The sequence below is a fragment of the Coregonus lavaretus genome (genome assembly GCF_964263955.1).
Source record: "Coregonus lavaretus genome assembly, chromosome: 7".
In the NCBI taxonomy this organism is placed as follows: Eukaryota; Metazoa; Chordata; class Actinopteri; order Salmoniformes; family Salmonidae; genus Coregonus; species Coregonus lavaretus.
In genome coordinates this window covers 26,449,126-26,465,076 of record NC_139994.1, presented here as the reverse complement: position 1 = coordinate 26,465,076, position 15,951 = coordinate 26,449,126, and the positions used below count along the sequence as shown (strand labels likewise).

The following is a 15,951-nucleotide window of genomic DNA, read 5'->3' as shown; positions in this document are numbered from 1 at the left end:
ACGAAAACAAGTGTAAAGCCTTTATTACAGCAATGCAAAGATTAAAAACAGCCGAATTTGTGAAATCGTTTACTTGACATGTTGTTGTGTGAAACTTGGTGCTCACCGAACCAGTAGGTTATTAAACAAACACTCAAATTGTTTACAGACAGATTATTTCACTTATAATTCACTGTATCACAATTCCAGTGGGTCAGACGTTTACATACACTAAGTTGACTGTGCCTTTAAACAGCTTGGAAAATTCCAGAAAATGATGGCATGGCTTTAGAAGCTTCTGATAGGCTAATTGACATCATTTGAGTCAATTGGAGGTGTACCTGTGGATGTATTTCAAGTCCTACCTTCAAACTCAGTGCCTCTTTGCTTGACATCATGTGAAAATCAAAATAAATCAGCCAAGACCTCAGAAAATGTTCTTTAGACCTCCACAAGTCTGGTTCATTCTTGGAAGCAATTTCCAAATGCCTGAAGGTACCACGTTCATCTGTACAAACAATAGTACACAAGTAGAAACACCATGGGACCACGCAGCCATCATACCGCTCAGGAAGGAGACGCGTTCTGTCTCCTAGAGATGAACGTACTTTGGTGCGAAAAGTGCAAATCAATCCCAGAACAACAGCAAAGGACCTTGTGAAGATGCTGGAGGAAACGGGTACAAAGGTATATATATCCACAGTAAAACGAGTCCTATATCGACATAACCTGAAAGGCTGCTCAGCAAGGAAGAAGCCACTGCTCCAAAACCGCCATAAAAAAACCAGACTACGGTTTGCAACTGCACATGGGGACAAAGATTGAACTTTTTGGAGAAATGTCCTCTGGTCTGATGAAACAAAATAGAACTGTTTGGCCATAATGACCATCGTTATATTTGGAGGAAAAAGGAGGGTCTTGCAAGCCGAAGAACACCATCCCAACCGTGAAGCACGGGGGTGGCAGCATCATGCTGTGGGGGTGCTTTGCTGCAGGAAGGACTGGTGCACTTCACAAAATAGATGGCATCATGAGGAAGGAAAATTATGTGGATATATTGAAGCAACATCTCAAGACATCAGTCAGGAAGTTAAAGCTTGGTCGCAAATGGGTCTTCCAAATGGACAATGACCCCAAGCATACTTCCAGAGTTTTGGCAAAATGGCTTAAGGACAACAAAGTAAAGGTATTGGAGTGGCCATCACAAAGCCCTGACCTCAATCCTATAGAACATTTGTTATGGATATTTATAGAGCTCTGATCAGGACGACAATTGATTACAGGTGTATAGTTTATGGAACAGCGGCGAAGACTTGGCTTCAGAGGCTGGACAGAATCCAGTATATAGCTTTAAGGATATGTATTGGTGCATTTAAATCAACATCTGTATGTGCCTTACTAGTGGAGGCAGGTGAGATGCCTTTGGATATACGGCGTAAAAAATGGTCATTAGCTTATTGGGTTAGGTTGAAAGGCTGTGAGGTTGAGCATCCCACTGCTACTGTTCTAGATGACTGTTGGGAATATACTAGTAGACGAGGCAGTGGTTTTGGTTGGACAGTTGGAAAGCTTGCTGATGAAAGTGGTTTGAGGGAGTTGGAGGATGGCCGTTCTGTGGTGCTAGGGGATTTTCCTCCACGGTTACTCCCAGATCCTGTTGTTGATCTAACCTTGGTAGAGAAAAGGAAAGATTGGTCAGAAGTCAGTGATATAGGGAAACTGGTTGACAATTACATTGGTAGAACTTGTTTTTTTTTACCGCTTTTCACAGATGGATCCAAGGACCCAGATAGTGGGCGCACAGGAGCAGGCGTTTACATTCCTGAATTTGATGTGAAGATATGTAGAAGACTAACAGATGAACTGTCAGTATACTCAGTTGAACTGTTGGCGATAGTAGTTGCCCTCCAGTGGGTGGAGGATGTACAACCTGCCAGAAATAAAGTACGCTCAGATTCTCTGTCTGTATTGAATAGTTTATAATCTGGTAAATCTAATAGGAGTGATCTACTATTGGCAGTATTAATGTTATTATGGAAAATTGAGAGACTGGGTGTAGTAGTGAGATTCTGCTGGGTCCCAGCACATTTATTTTTTGTACCTTTATTTAACTAAGCAAGTCAGTTAAGAACAAATTCATATTTACAATGACGGCCTACACCGTGTGGAAGGGAATGAAATTGTAGACCAGTTAGCCAAAATAGCTTTGAAACAAGATATAATTTATATTAATGTTCCACTGGGTAGAGGTGAGGCCAAATGTAAGATCAGAGCCATTTTGATAGATGTGTGGCAGAAGAGATGGGACTCTGAGCCCAAGGGCCGGCATTTATATGCCCTCCAAAGAAAGGTCAGATTAGGAAGGAAGATGTGGTGTTTGCTCGATTAGGACATTGTACATTGAACTCGTCATTACATCTGGTTGGCAAGCATGTGAATGGTTTTTGTCTGGAGTGTATGGTCGATGAAACAGTGGAGCATGTGTTTTTAGAGAGGGAAAGATTGAAGTGTAGGGTCATTGCGGTTGGGGGTTTGGAAGGGATTTGGGGGAGGGTCTATTAGAAGTTAGTAGGGCTCTTTTTTATTCTCTCAGAAGTACTGAGTTAGGAAGGAGGATTTAGGTATGTTGTAAACCGTGATTGACCACACACTCCAGCACAGTAGGTGGCGGCATGCACCTTTAACGTTTGTTTGCGGACCGCCATTATATCATAGAAGAAGAAGAGCGCGTCCAGTCTGCCGGAAACTCACGCGAAGAAGCTGCACGTTGTTAACGTGATAGTGTAGTAGCAGATAATTTGTGTCTACGTTTTAGACCGTAGCTCTGTCCACAACATTATAGCTGAAATTGATTGATTCTACAATGGAAAGCGACACCGAGATGGAGGACTTCGATAGAAGCGAGGAAGGAAGCAATTGGTCTGATGATAGTTACCTTGCAGACGAAGACTTCAGCTTCGACTATCAGGAGGGAGTGGATCCACATGAGGACGCGTAAGTAGGAATAATCACTTCCAGAGCGCATACTGTACCCAGTCAACACACTGGGGGGCCGAGCTCTCACCGAATCCGTCAGAACCATTTAGAACAATGAGACAAATATTTTACCGGATATAAACATGTGAAGCATCCGCTTGGCATTTCCACTGGAAGCACAGTGTGGCGGGCAGTGGGAGAAGATCGAACGAGATGGATAAGGCCGCCGACATTCTGCACATTTTGTCATCGATGAAACAGTTGATCTCAATACAGTTTTCTGTTCCCAAAACTATAATCTGTTACGAACAGAGTGGACTAAGTTTTGTAGACTTTACCCTTTGCCAAAGTTGGAAAAAATTGCGTTGTTTAGAAGACGCGCAAAGGCCAATTTAGTTATTACACACGCGCACTTCACAGAGTAGGCGTTCCCTAACAGAAATATGCAAAGGTCTGTTAGAACGCGCCAATAGGATCTCGCTAGCTCGTGCTTGGGTCTGTCCACCTCCTTGCTTGTTCTGCCCACTAGGATTAATTTGTTCACATTGGAAACGACAGGCTGTGGTCTATTTTGGGGTAGTTTGATATTACTCTGGGCTCCGGCTAATGGCACTCTTGCCGAGTCCACTTCAGTTTATCAGGCCCTATTAACTTTTTTCACTTGAAAACAAAATCATTCTTCATTACATTGTGTTGTTGTAGCCTAGGTAGGATACATTTCTGGTCCCTAAAAAAACGGAAACATGGTAGCTTTTCCAGCTGTGTAGACTGGGAGAGAGCGCACATAGTGTAGCTACCTATGATTTCGTTATCTGATAAACTTGATTTCTTTCACTGTGTAAATTGACTGGATATATTCACTGAAGTATTAAGCCTAACATTGAGCTTATGAATTATGGCCTATTATAAACTGGGTGGGTCGAGTCCTGAATGCTGATTGGTATATCAGACCATATACCACGGGTATAACAAAACATTTATTTTTACTGCTCTAATTAGGTTTGGTAACCAGTTTATAATAGCAATAAGGCACCTCAGGGGTTTGTGATATATGGCCAATATACCACGGCTAAGGGCTGTGTCCAGGCACTCCGCGTTGTCATGCTTAAGAACAGCCATTAGCCATGGTATATTGGACATATACCACACCTCCTCGGGCCTTATTGTTTAAATATGCATATGCATCTACTTAGGCTATAGGTTACATCTCGAGCCCGTCTGTCTTTGTTCTGTTGCACAATTACGCACCTGGCCTCTTTCAACCTTTTTTATTTAGCCTATTGGAGGAGAGATGCACGCTTGCTCTTGCTTGCTGAATGTAAAATAGTGTACAGCATTAAGAACGGGCGGGGAGTTGGAAAGGAGAAGCCCATGTTTTCCTATAGTAGGGCTATCTTAACACCGGGCTACATCCTGACAAAATATACCACGAGTGGCCTGCTAAGCTCGCTTTCTTGTCCTTCTAAACTGTTGAGAATAGACCCAAACTGATTAAAATGGTTGCATAATCAGGCCTAGGTTGTAGGCCTATGCAGTTATTTCGGCATGAAACAAAACAGGACGTTTGAGCGGTTATTGAAATTAGCCTATCACTGCAGTTAACAACCTATGGACAATCATTGTGTATTCACTTGCTAATAATAATAATCACAATGCACTGTTGTTGTAGCCCAGGTATAATAATTGTATTGTCTAAAAATCAGGGGTGCAACTTTGGTTATAGGAGTGGGGGGGACATAACCTGGTGTGGGGTCTGGGGGTCCTCCCTCAGAATTTTTTTGGCATCTAAAGCTCATTTCCTGCATTTCTACACAATCTAATATGACAATTTTTGGGGGGGTAAATAAGAATAGAATATGTTTCTATACACTACATGAATGTGGATGCTACCATGATTATGGATAATCCTGCATGAATCATGAATAATGATGAGTGAGAAAGTTCTAGAAAATCTAATCAAATGTTATTGGTCACATACACATATTTAGCAGATGTTATTGCGGGTGTAGCGAAATGCTTGTGTTCCTAGCTCCAACAGTGCAGTAGTATCTAACAATTCACAACAATACACAATTCTAAAAGTAAAAGAATGGAATTAAGAAATATATAAATATTAGGACGAGCAATGTCAGTGGCATTGCCTAAAATACAGTAGAATAGAATACAGTATATACATATGAGATGAGTAAAGCAGTATGTAAACATTATTCAAGTGACTAGTGTTCCATTATTAAAGTGGCCAGTGATTCCATGTCTATGTATATAGGGCAGCAGCCTCTAAGATGCAGGGTTGAGTAGCCGGGTGGTAGCCGGCTAGTGATGGCACAAATATAATTAATTGGGGTCCCGAGGACCAAGTTTGGGAAACCCTGGGCTACACAGTTGTTACAGTACACCAGCGTTTCCCAAACTCGATCCTGGGGACCCCAAGGGGTGCACATTTTGGTTGTTGCCCTAGCACTACACAGCTGATTCAAATAATCAAAACTTGATGATGAGTTCATTATTTGAATCAAAATGCATCATATGGTCCAGATTTCTGTATTTCCAAAGTTACATATCTTAAGAACTTGATTGCTGACATGCAAAACATTTTGGGTGTAATAGTTTGAGGGGTGGAGTATTCCTTTAAGTAGAAATAACCACGATGCAGATCGGTTCAGACCTTACATTTGATTTGAGCATGTTTGATTGCCAACCGTGAGGAACAATTAGGTTATTTTGTTCTTCACTAGCTATTCCAGCCAGGCGAGAACAAATAAATATGAAACAAAAACAGAATATAGCTAATCCTTCGTTTTTCAATGATATCTTTTACAATTTTGGATCAAACATGTAATCGTTTGTGTTAGAAATAGAGCCCCACAGTGGAGGTGTCATAATACCCATAAAACCTAGCGGTCAAAAAGGGAAATGGTTCCAATCGTTTTTACACCATTCATTTTTCCCATAGGGGATTTTAGAAAAACTTAAATTAAGGGCTGTGTTTCGTGTAGGCTTACCCTGGTGTGACATTTTGATAACCATGTAAATCTCTCTCGGACAAAGTGACTGTTTTAAAACTGTTTGAAATTAAAGACAGCCTCCTTTTCAACTCGTTTATCACGTGATTTACTTTAACTTCAGCATGTGGGCAGGCGTAAGGTCAAAGTGAAGGCATTACTTTGCAAAAGTGGGCGTGTACGTGTGCTGGTTTATACTAGGTATGTCAACAATGCACACACATCACTTCCAGTTGTGGAACCTCAGTCTGGTGGTGGTGGTAATTTGAGAGCGCACAGAAAGTAAAAAATAAAAATGCTCAAATATAATATTTTGCACTTTAGTGTATTTATACTTGGGATATTGCTTTTCAACAGGAAAAGTCCAAAAATCGCTTGAGTCAGTATTTAAAAGAAGACAGACTGCAGATCCGACTTTTCTGGACCCCGCTTCCCGGCAGCTGGGGCTTCTGCGCATGTGCAGGATTCTCTACTTTGTGCACATTCTCTGTTCTATTCGTAGATAATCTCCCTAATTTCTCACATTCAATCGTGAATGATGATTATTCAAATGTTACTGGTGAAACATCCATGCAGCATCTGCATATCAACCAGATGGTGTTAACAAACTGTAGCATAGCCTACCCGTATTTAGTTTAAATCAAAGCAGATATTTTGCCTAGTGGAGTGGAGGATCTTCGGGAGCTTTAGCAGTCGGGAGGAAAGGTCCGGAAAAGTCTGATCCGCAGCCACTCCATTAAAAAGATCTGAAATCAAAATTACATACTTGAATATGAATTCTAATTTTTCAGATTATTATTTCTTTTCAAACTATTTGGCAGGCATACTTTACTCAGTTTGTAAACCTAACTGAAAAATTTATTTTACCTTTATTTAACTAGGCAAGTCAGTTAAGAACAAATCGTTATTTACAATGACGGCCTACACCGGCCAAACCCGGACGACGCTGGGCCAATTGTGCGCCGTCCTATGGGACTCCCAATCACGGCCGGTTGTGATTCAGCCTGGAATCGAACCAGGGGGTCTGTAGTGACGCCACAAGCACTGAGATGCACTGCCTTAGACCGTTGCGCCACTCGGGAGCCCAGTTTCAGATTGATCTGAGACGGTGGGTGTCGGCCACATTGAATTGACATGAAATGTAGATGTGTGGACCCATGTAGATGAGTTGTATTCTGTTGTCTAGGCCTTAGTGATAGTATTGACTTAGTGAATTGCATTATTGTAAACATGTTCATATTTATCTTCATAGTCTTGATTGGGAAGAGGAGGACTCAAATGAATCAGCAAGCGACTCACCACCCAGAGTCACCCCAAGGATAGAGAGCCAATCTGAGAGCGGGGTAAATGGTTCTGAGTCTCCAGAAGAAACATGGTTACCATGCAAAGGGTCACAGTCAACAAGGACATCAAGGTATTTACAAACTTTCATAATCCATCAGTGTTTCCGCTGCAGTCATTTAGCTGTGGCGCTGCGCCACGGCAAAATCATTGCCGCCACGGCAAAAAAATATTTGACTCGCTGCATTTGACTCGCTGCATTTTTCTATTATCAAGACACCTGCTGGTAACTCTTAACTGGTTAGGACAGGTCATGAGGGTGTCCTAAATATCTGTAGACTAGGTGTGACTTACGACTAAAGAGGCTTCATGCATACCTTTTATTTTTACCCATAAAATAAGGAGTAAAATGTATATTCTCAGCACTTACGACCCAAAATCTGAAATGGCCTGCCTGTATAAACGCAGCCTAACAGCTCTGAGACCATATTCAGCCCTAGATGTCTTAGAGACAATATGCTTATAGAAGGTCTACTCCCCCTTTCAACATTTCACTGTTTGTTGCCTAATAGCCTGGAATGAAAATGCATTAAAATACTTTTCCCAATGATCTACACATCCTACCCCACAACTTCCAAATGAAAATTATATTATGTTAAAAAAATAGCTTAGTATGATAAGTGTCCACCCACCTTGTAATAGCAATCCTAAATTATCTTGGGTGTAACCAATCACCTTCAAAATCACACAAAGTGAATTGGCCTTCACCTGTGTTAAATTGTAGTGATTCACATGATTTCAGCAGTTCCTGGAGGTTCCTTCTGCTGGGTAGTGAATTGCAAAACAAACACTCAACCATGAGCACCAAGGAGCTTTCAATAGAACTCTGGGACAAAGTGGTGGAAAGGCACAGGTCCAGGAGATGGGTATAAAAATATTTCCTTGAATATCCCTTGGAGCATGGTCAAGATGATTATTAAGAAGTGGAAGGTGTATGGCACCACCAAGACCCTGCCTAGATCAGGCCATGCCCCCAAACTGGATGACCGAGCAAGTAGGAGACTGATCAGAGAGGCTACCAAGAGTCCAATGGCAACTTTGAAAGAGCTACAGGCTTTTATGGCCAAGACTGGTCAAAGTGTGCATGTGACAACAATATCCCAAGCACTCCACAAATCTGGCATGTAGGGTTGCAAGAAGGAAGCCATTACTCAAGAAAGCCCACCTTGAATACCATTTGAAGTATGCAAAAAAACACTGGAGTTTCTGTAGCCATGTGGCAAAAAGTTTTGTGGTCTGACGAAACTAAAATTGAACTTGTGCAAAAAATGCAAAGCCTTACATTTGGCGCAAACACTGCACATCACCCAAAGAACACCATCCCTATTGTGAAGCATGGTGGCGGCAGCATCATGTTGTGGGGATGTTACTCATCAGGACACTAGAAAGGAAAATTAATGGAGCATGAAAAGTCCTTGAGGGAAAACTTCCTGCCCTCTGCAAGAAATCTGAAACTGGGACGGAAGTTTACCTTTTAGCATGACAACAACCCAAAGCACACAAAGCTACAGTGGAGTGGCTAAGGAATAAAAAGGTAAATGTCCTTGAGTGGCCCAGTCAGAGCCCCGACCTAAATCCAATAAAACATTTGTGTCATGACTTAAAGATTGCTGTCCATCAACGCTCCCAAGGAACTTGACAGAGCTCGAACAGTTTTGTAAAAAATAATACATTGCCAAATCTAGGTGTGCAAAGTTGATAGAGACCTATCCCAACAGACTCACAGCTGTAACTGCTGCCAAAAGTGCTTCCACCAAGTATTGACTCAGGGGGTGGAGACTTATCCAAATATGATATTTCTGTTTTTGTATTTTTTATATATAATATTTTTTCCAAAAAAATAAACTTTCCCTTAAGTGTGGAGTATGGTGTGTAGATAAGTGAAATAAATCCCTATTTATATGCATGAAACTGTGAGGCACTGACACAACAAAATGTGAAAAAAGTTAGCGGGTGTAGACTTTCTATAAGCACTGTAGCTAGTTCACGTCTTTTTAACCTTCAAGTTTTAAAGTTAATTGAAGACCAATACCGATGGCATAGCTGTCGCTCAATTGGAAGTGTTGTTCAAAACATGTTTACTGAATTGATCATTACTAATGTTTATTTTCATAGTGTTGAAACTGAAGAAGATGAAGGCCCACTGCTGAGTACCTTACATCCAGACCAACAGCGTAGCCCATCAACAAAGACCCATTCCCCACGCAAACGAGTGCTGGCCTCACCCTCATTAAAGTCCAAAGTACCACGTCTCTCAACCCCAAGAAAAACCTCTCGCTTACCACACAGAACCGAGTCAGATCAGCCATGGAAAACAGAGGAAGACCCTGATGAGGGTCCTCAACCTTTGAGATTTTGTCCAAGCAGACCTCCTGGACCTCAAGTAGATCCCTCAGCCATGTACTCACCGTTAGACTTATTTCAAATGTTTTTTACCAAAGTCACGGTCAGAACCCTCTGCGACAATACAAATAGACAAGCGGCTAGAAACATTGGTAGGGGCAAAAAGTTTAAGTGGATAGATATAACTGTGAAGGAGTTTTACAAATTCATTGGATTGGTCTTCTTTACTGCGCTGGTTAAGACAAGAGCTATCAGTGATTACTGGATAACAAACTCCATCTTCTCGATTCCGTTTCCAGCTACTGTGATGAACAGGGATAGATACAGAATCATATCATGGAACATTCACATGAGTGATCCTGATGAGGACGCTGTCAATGACAGTAAAAAGGGCACACCTGAATATGATAGGCTATTTCGGCTCAAACCATTAATGAATGACATTCGTCATGCCTGCATGTCCTGTTTCCACCCACATAGAAACCTGGCTGTAGATGAAAGGATGGTGGCATCAAAAGCAAGAAATGGGTTGATTGAATATATCAAGTCAAAGCCCACTAAATTTGGCTTTAAGATTTTTGTGTTAGCTGACTCCAGCAATGGCTATACAGTGGACTATACTGTGTATATCGGCAAGAACACGTTTCCCGTTGGCTTTGGAATTTGTTACGATTCAGTGATGTCCCTCGTAAGGCCCTCTGTCCTTGGCTCAGGTTACCATGTGTACCTTGACAACTACTTCTCCAGCCCAAAACTATTCAAGGACTTATTTGACATGAAAATGGGAGCGTGTGGTACCATGCGGGAAGGCAGACAGGGTTTCCCAAGAGCAGAAGAAAATGCACTGACCAAGAAATCCCCAAGAGGATCTTTACGGTGGATAAGGGAGGGCTCCCTGCTCTTTGTGAAGTGGAAGGATGCCCGGGAAGTGTCGATGGGTACCACCATTCATCAAGCGTATGGAGGGGAGAAAATAAACAGGAAACACAAGAATAAGGATGGCAAATGGTCTCATGAGTCAATTCCAGTACCCACCCCCATTCTAGAATACAATAAAAACATGGGAGGTGTTGACTTATCTGACCAACTGATTACGTACTTCTCAGCCCACCGCAAAACAATGAAGTGGTACCGAACATTGTTCTACCATTTTGTGGACATAGCGACTACTAACAGCTACATCATTCACAAGGATCTGTGTAAAGTGAACAAGATGCAGCCCATGACCCACAAAGAATTCACACAAGCGCTCGTGGCCCAGCTTTGCGAGGTGTCCATTGAGACTCAGTCCAAGCCGAAGAACACTGGACACACACCTGTCCCGATCAAGCCTGTGGCAGACAAAAGCAAGAGAAGCTCTGCAGGACGAAAGCGCTGCGAACTCTGCAAGAAATCGGGACACTCCAAAGACACTCCCTGGAAGTGCAATGAGTGTGGTGTACCACTCTGTGTCATTCCAGACAGAAATTGCTTTCATGATTGGCACAACCTTGAAGGAATGGCCCCAGTTGAGTATCAGTCTTCTGACTTTTGAGTAAAGCTGTAAGACTTGTGCAGCTATACCCTATCCATCGCAGATAAGGAGTGCTGTTAGACCTGTGCCTAATTGCACATGTTTGTGTATTTCAACAAAATGCTGCTCATCTTCTATTTTGACTTTTGATATGATGAGTAATAATATTGTGTTGTTTTTCCAAGATAATGATATCAGGCCATAAATTAGTCTTTAGCTCTGCAATTTGAAATTGACATGGCAGTGGTTGCCAAGTCTGAATGAGAAGGGGAAAAAGTTACAGATATTGTTTTTGGGATGTAATATTTGTAAATAACTTGTGTTATTAACTTGTGCTGCTATTCTTCAGCAATATGGCGTTCTGGTATTCTAGTGTGTCATTAAATCCTGCATGCACACACCATCACACCATTGCCTTCTGTTTGATCACAATTATCTTTATCAGATTACATGGCCTGACTTTTTCCACTCTTATGTAATAGCTAAATTTGAGTCAAGTGAAAGTGTTTTTAAAATGTACTGGTCAATGATGTGGAGCTTAAACATATATTGCAACCCTATGGCTCATAATTTGTGGAGGCTACTATGACTAACAGTGTATTTTCAGATGTGTGAAAGAATCAACCTCAAAAGATCCCAGCTTTTCTCACCTTGTTTTAGTGTAATTATTTTTTAAATATACTTTATGCAAGAGTAGTTATTACAAGAAACATAGCAAATCTACCTCTAAGATGAATCAACCTTGTATATTATTTGTTGAGTTTCTCTTTTCTACTGTGTAGTAACGTTTTTTTTGTTTTACCAAAAGGTGCTACTCAAAAATAACAGTGCACGTATGCACGTAGATCAACAGAGTGAAGCTTGTAGTAAGTCTAACCCTTTTCCTAACATTAACCTCATTCTCCTAACCTGCAATGGTTCGGGGCAGCAGGTAGCCTAGCGGTTAGTGTTGGGTCAGTAAATGAAAGGTCGCTAGTTCGAATCCCTGGCCGTGACTCCGCTCTCTCAGGGTGTCTCAGGGAGAGTGGGATATGCAAAAAACACATCTACAATTCACACATGCGTATTACACACTTGTACATGTGAAATAAGACAAATATAAGCACCCACCAAGTTATTATTATTAATTATCCTAACCTGCTACGTAAAGTCACTTTAGCCACAACTGTAGAAACAGTCAGTCCCGACAAACCATCAGTATCACCACAGCATCTTAATCAAATCCCCTCATTACTTTTTCAGGCTAATGCTGCATTCATAACCAAGTGGGAAGGTGTTTTTTACCACATACAACTTGGAGAAATCCACTTGAACGCCCCTCCAACTGCTAATTACTAGTGGGAAACTCGTCTATCATCCCTAGGCTCCAGCTTCTCCAACATGCTGAACTCTGACGTAACCCACTAAGGATATGACCTCGATAACAGAATTTTGGGCAGTTAAATGCAACAAAACATTATTTATAAAAAGCAATATTGTTTTTTTAACACTAATTTGTTTGTGAACACGATCGCTGTACGAGGTTGGAGTAATATGTTCAGTTACTTAAGATATTGGCTCGAATTTAAGTTGTGCCTTTAGTTTTCTCATCTAAGGACTAATTTTACCACCTTCCCAGTTGGTTAGGAACGCAGCATTACATCCAACCCCCCCCCAAATACTGGAGTCAACATCCAGTTTCAAAGCTGAAGAAGGGGGTTAGTTGGATCGAGAAGGGAGCATGGCAGCAGCAACTGAGTTTCCTGAAGTCCCAGTCCAACACGGAGATGGAATTCATGTCGGAGGCCCGGGCGAGGAAGAGGGAGGATGGTGTGAAGAAGCAAGACAGAAAGAAGTGCGCGAGGTGCAATCCTGAACCGACTGCGAAATGCAAGCAGAGTACTTTCTCCTTTGAGTCAAGTACAGGAGAGAAAATTGCATGTTACGCGCCTGAAAACCATGAGCAGTCGACGGATCGTGAAATTGAACCTGACAAAAGTGAGGAGGAAGAACCAGCGTCTTCAGGTCAGGTGAAGGTTTCCGAGCCTTACCCCAATGATCAGAAAAATGCCAGAGATGACTCTGGCCCAGTGGGAGTATGTTTCGTGGAGAAAATGGACCCATGCCTTTTTGCCGAACGTTTGTGGTAGAAAGAGGCTGGGTGAAGAAGGAATTGGGTTCTGTCAATTCGGTCAAAGTATCCAGAGGTGGAATTTTTTTTATGTGTCTGCTGCTCAGAGGTAGAGGGCGCTGCGCATTTCGAGACTCGGGACGAAAGTGGTGACCTGCTTTGCTCTCTGGAGCGGAGTGCCGCTGAAAGGAGTGTGTTCAGGTGGATCGACTGAAGTTGGGGCCCAACTTCAGACGAGTTTCCCACTAGTTTCCATGTGTTTGATGCCATTCCATTGGCTCCATTCCAGCCATTTATTATGAGCCGTCCTCCCCTCAGCAGCCTCCACTGGTACAGAGTGATCTGAACAGTTTGTGCTTTAGTAAGGTTGGCTTCTTGGTGTTTATTGCTATGGTCATTAATTGTACTGCACAAATGGAAAGGAAATCCCAGAAGATTGAATTGGTAGTAGCAGCAGTAGAGAAGTTTTTGGGTGTCAGAGATTTTAGTGCAGAAGAACTAGAGGGAGTTTTGAGAGAAGGGTGTAGGATCTGTTGGGGCCAAAGTAGTAGGAAGGAGTGGTGGGGTGTTGGGGATAGTGGTATACTGTGTGTATATATAGGGTTAGATGGTGGCACAATTTCCCCCCCATTTTCTGAGTCTTTTTTATTTTTTACAAATGTGCAATGTACTTTCCAAACTGAAAGGCAGCAATATGCAACAAAGCGTCTAGTCTGCCGGAAAGCCACACGAAGAAAAAAGCAGAAATAGGAACAAAGAAATCAAGATTACCGTTCTCTTTGCAGCAGGATATTATGCTGGCAGCATGAGCGCAGATTTTTGGGGGAATATCGATTTCTTTTTTTTTGCACTAGTTTTACAACGATTTTCCCACAGCATTGCTACCACCTTTGAAAAAATACATTGATAATTTGTCGTATTCATACCATTGCTTTAAAAAGTTTACACAAACACTGGTATGCTGTGTAGGGCTATATTTAAAGAAATACACTTTTAATAAAAACCAAATATATGTCATTGGAATTACTCAATAGAGTCTGCAAAAATTGTATTGGTCTCTGTATTAAATGGGTTTAATACAGTGCTGCTGGTGACTCCTTATTCCACCCACTGCATTCACTGCAGTGCAATTCATGGTACAGTATATGGATAGTTATTGGGTTGTAAAGAACTTTACTACCTGTCTCATATAAACTGGTGGGAAGTACTCAGTCGGGTCTCTACTAAGCAGTTTTGGAGGGGGACTGTGTGGCACGGCCTGCTGCTGGCTTTTCACTCTGCCCCTTCTATAGCTGCCAATTCAATACACTGTAATTGACTGTACATGGGATACATTTAGGCTTGTAGAGAACTTTTCTATGGAACGCCATTTGGGTCTTTGCTTGTCAAAAAAGATACGTCATAAGCTTGTTGACCAATCAGGACCTGAATAGGACTGCACATCACATAATTGAACACGTTAATACATTTTTTACGTAGTTATTACACATTGATTACACTATCACTCCTTTTTCATATGTCACAGCGATTTACCGATACGTATGCTATGATGCTGGTAAAGTTTTGTCTCGCGCACCTGCCGCTGCTGCACTTGAACGCAGACACACTTCCCCAAGCTCTGGGACATTGATGGCCATAAAAAAAGCTAACAACTAGCTGATGGGTGCAAACACTGTTCTTCCCCAAAACCAGCGAAACGACCATCTGTTTCAGTAGCTATGGTGTCATAATCTAAAATACCCCTAATTTATAAAAGTTATTTGATTAATGATGGTCGGACCCACCTATGTGAAGCTAGACACAATAAGGATTAGCCACAATAGTTGAATTTAAGGTTTGCCTTCAAAATAAAAGTCTCTCATTGAATGTGATGCAAATGAATGCAATCTTTTTTGACACGCAAAGACCCAAACAGCGTTTTCTACCTGTCTCAGCTAAAGTGGGGTGGGCAATGCTCAGTAGGGTCTCTACTAACCAAATATAATTTGTTTTTTAAGGGGGTTGTGTCCCACGGCCTGCTGCTGGCTTTTCACTCCGCCCCCTCCATAGCCCCAATGCAATAAATACACTATACATTTTAGTCATTTTAGCAGACGCTCTTATCCAGAGCGACTTACAGTTAGTGAGTGCATACATTATTTGTCATACTGGCCCCCTGTGGGAAACGTCATACTGGCCCCCTGTGGGAAACGAACCCACAACCCTGGCATTGCAAATGCCATGCTCTACAAACTGAGCTACATCCCTATACATGGGATACATATTAGCTTGTAGAGAGAATTTTTCTACCTGTCTCAGATACAGTGGGATATACGTCAGTAGGGTCTCTACTAACCAAATATGTGTAGTTTTTCAACTAATGGTTGAACCAAGTCATATTTCAGGCAGGTAGAAAAGTTCTCTATATAAGTCAATATGTTTCTCATGCAGGGTTGGGGATTAACGGAATACATGTAATCCGTTACGTTACCAGCAAAAAGATTGTAATCAGATTACAGATGCTTTTGAAAAACTAGATTACTTCAAGGATTACTTTTTAAATTCAGAAAGGATGTTCGCGGAAAAAAATATTTGACACTTCTCTGTTTTCTCAATGACATTCAAATTAGCACTGAAAAAAGGTGCACATTTAAGTTTGCTCCACCTGAGCGAGTCTGACCACAAGTCAGAGACCACTATGATGACAC

General features: G+C 41.7%; 2 long non-coding RNA genes across 2 annotated transcripts; one reads left to right on the top strand and one right to left on the bottom strand.

Moving 5' to 3' along the window:
• LOC311132329 lies at positions 1-3,378 on the bottom strand. The gene is made up of 3 exons (XR_014613514.1): positions 2,915-3,378; positions 1,739-1,909; positions 1-1,649 (listed from the first exon to the last, which is right to left on the bottom strand). It is a non-coding gene; the product is annotated as an uncharacterized lncRNA (long non-coding RNA).
• On the top strand, positions 2,686-11,560 carry LOC311132328. The gene is made up of 3 exons (XR_014613513.1): positions 2,686-2,973; positions 7,210-7,371; positions 9,414-11,560. It is a non-coding gene; the product is annotated as an uncharacterized lncRNA (long non-coding RNA).
• Positions 11,561-15,951: the final 4,391 nt, after the last annotated feature.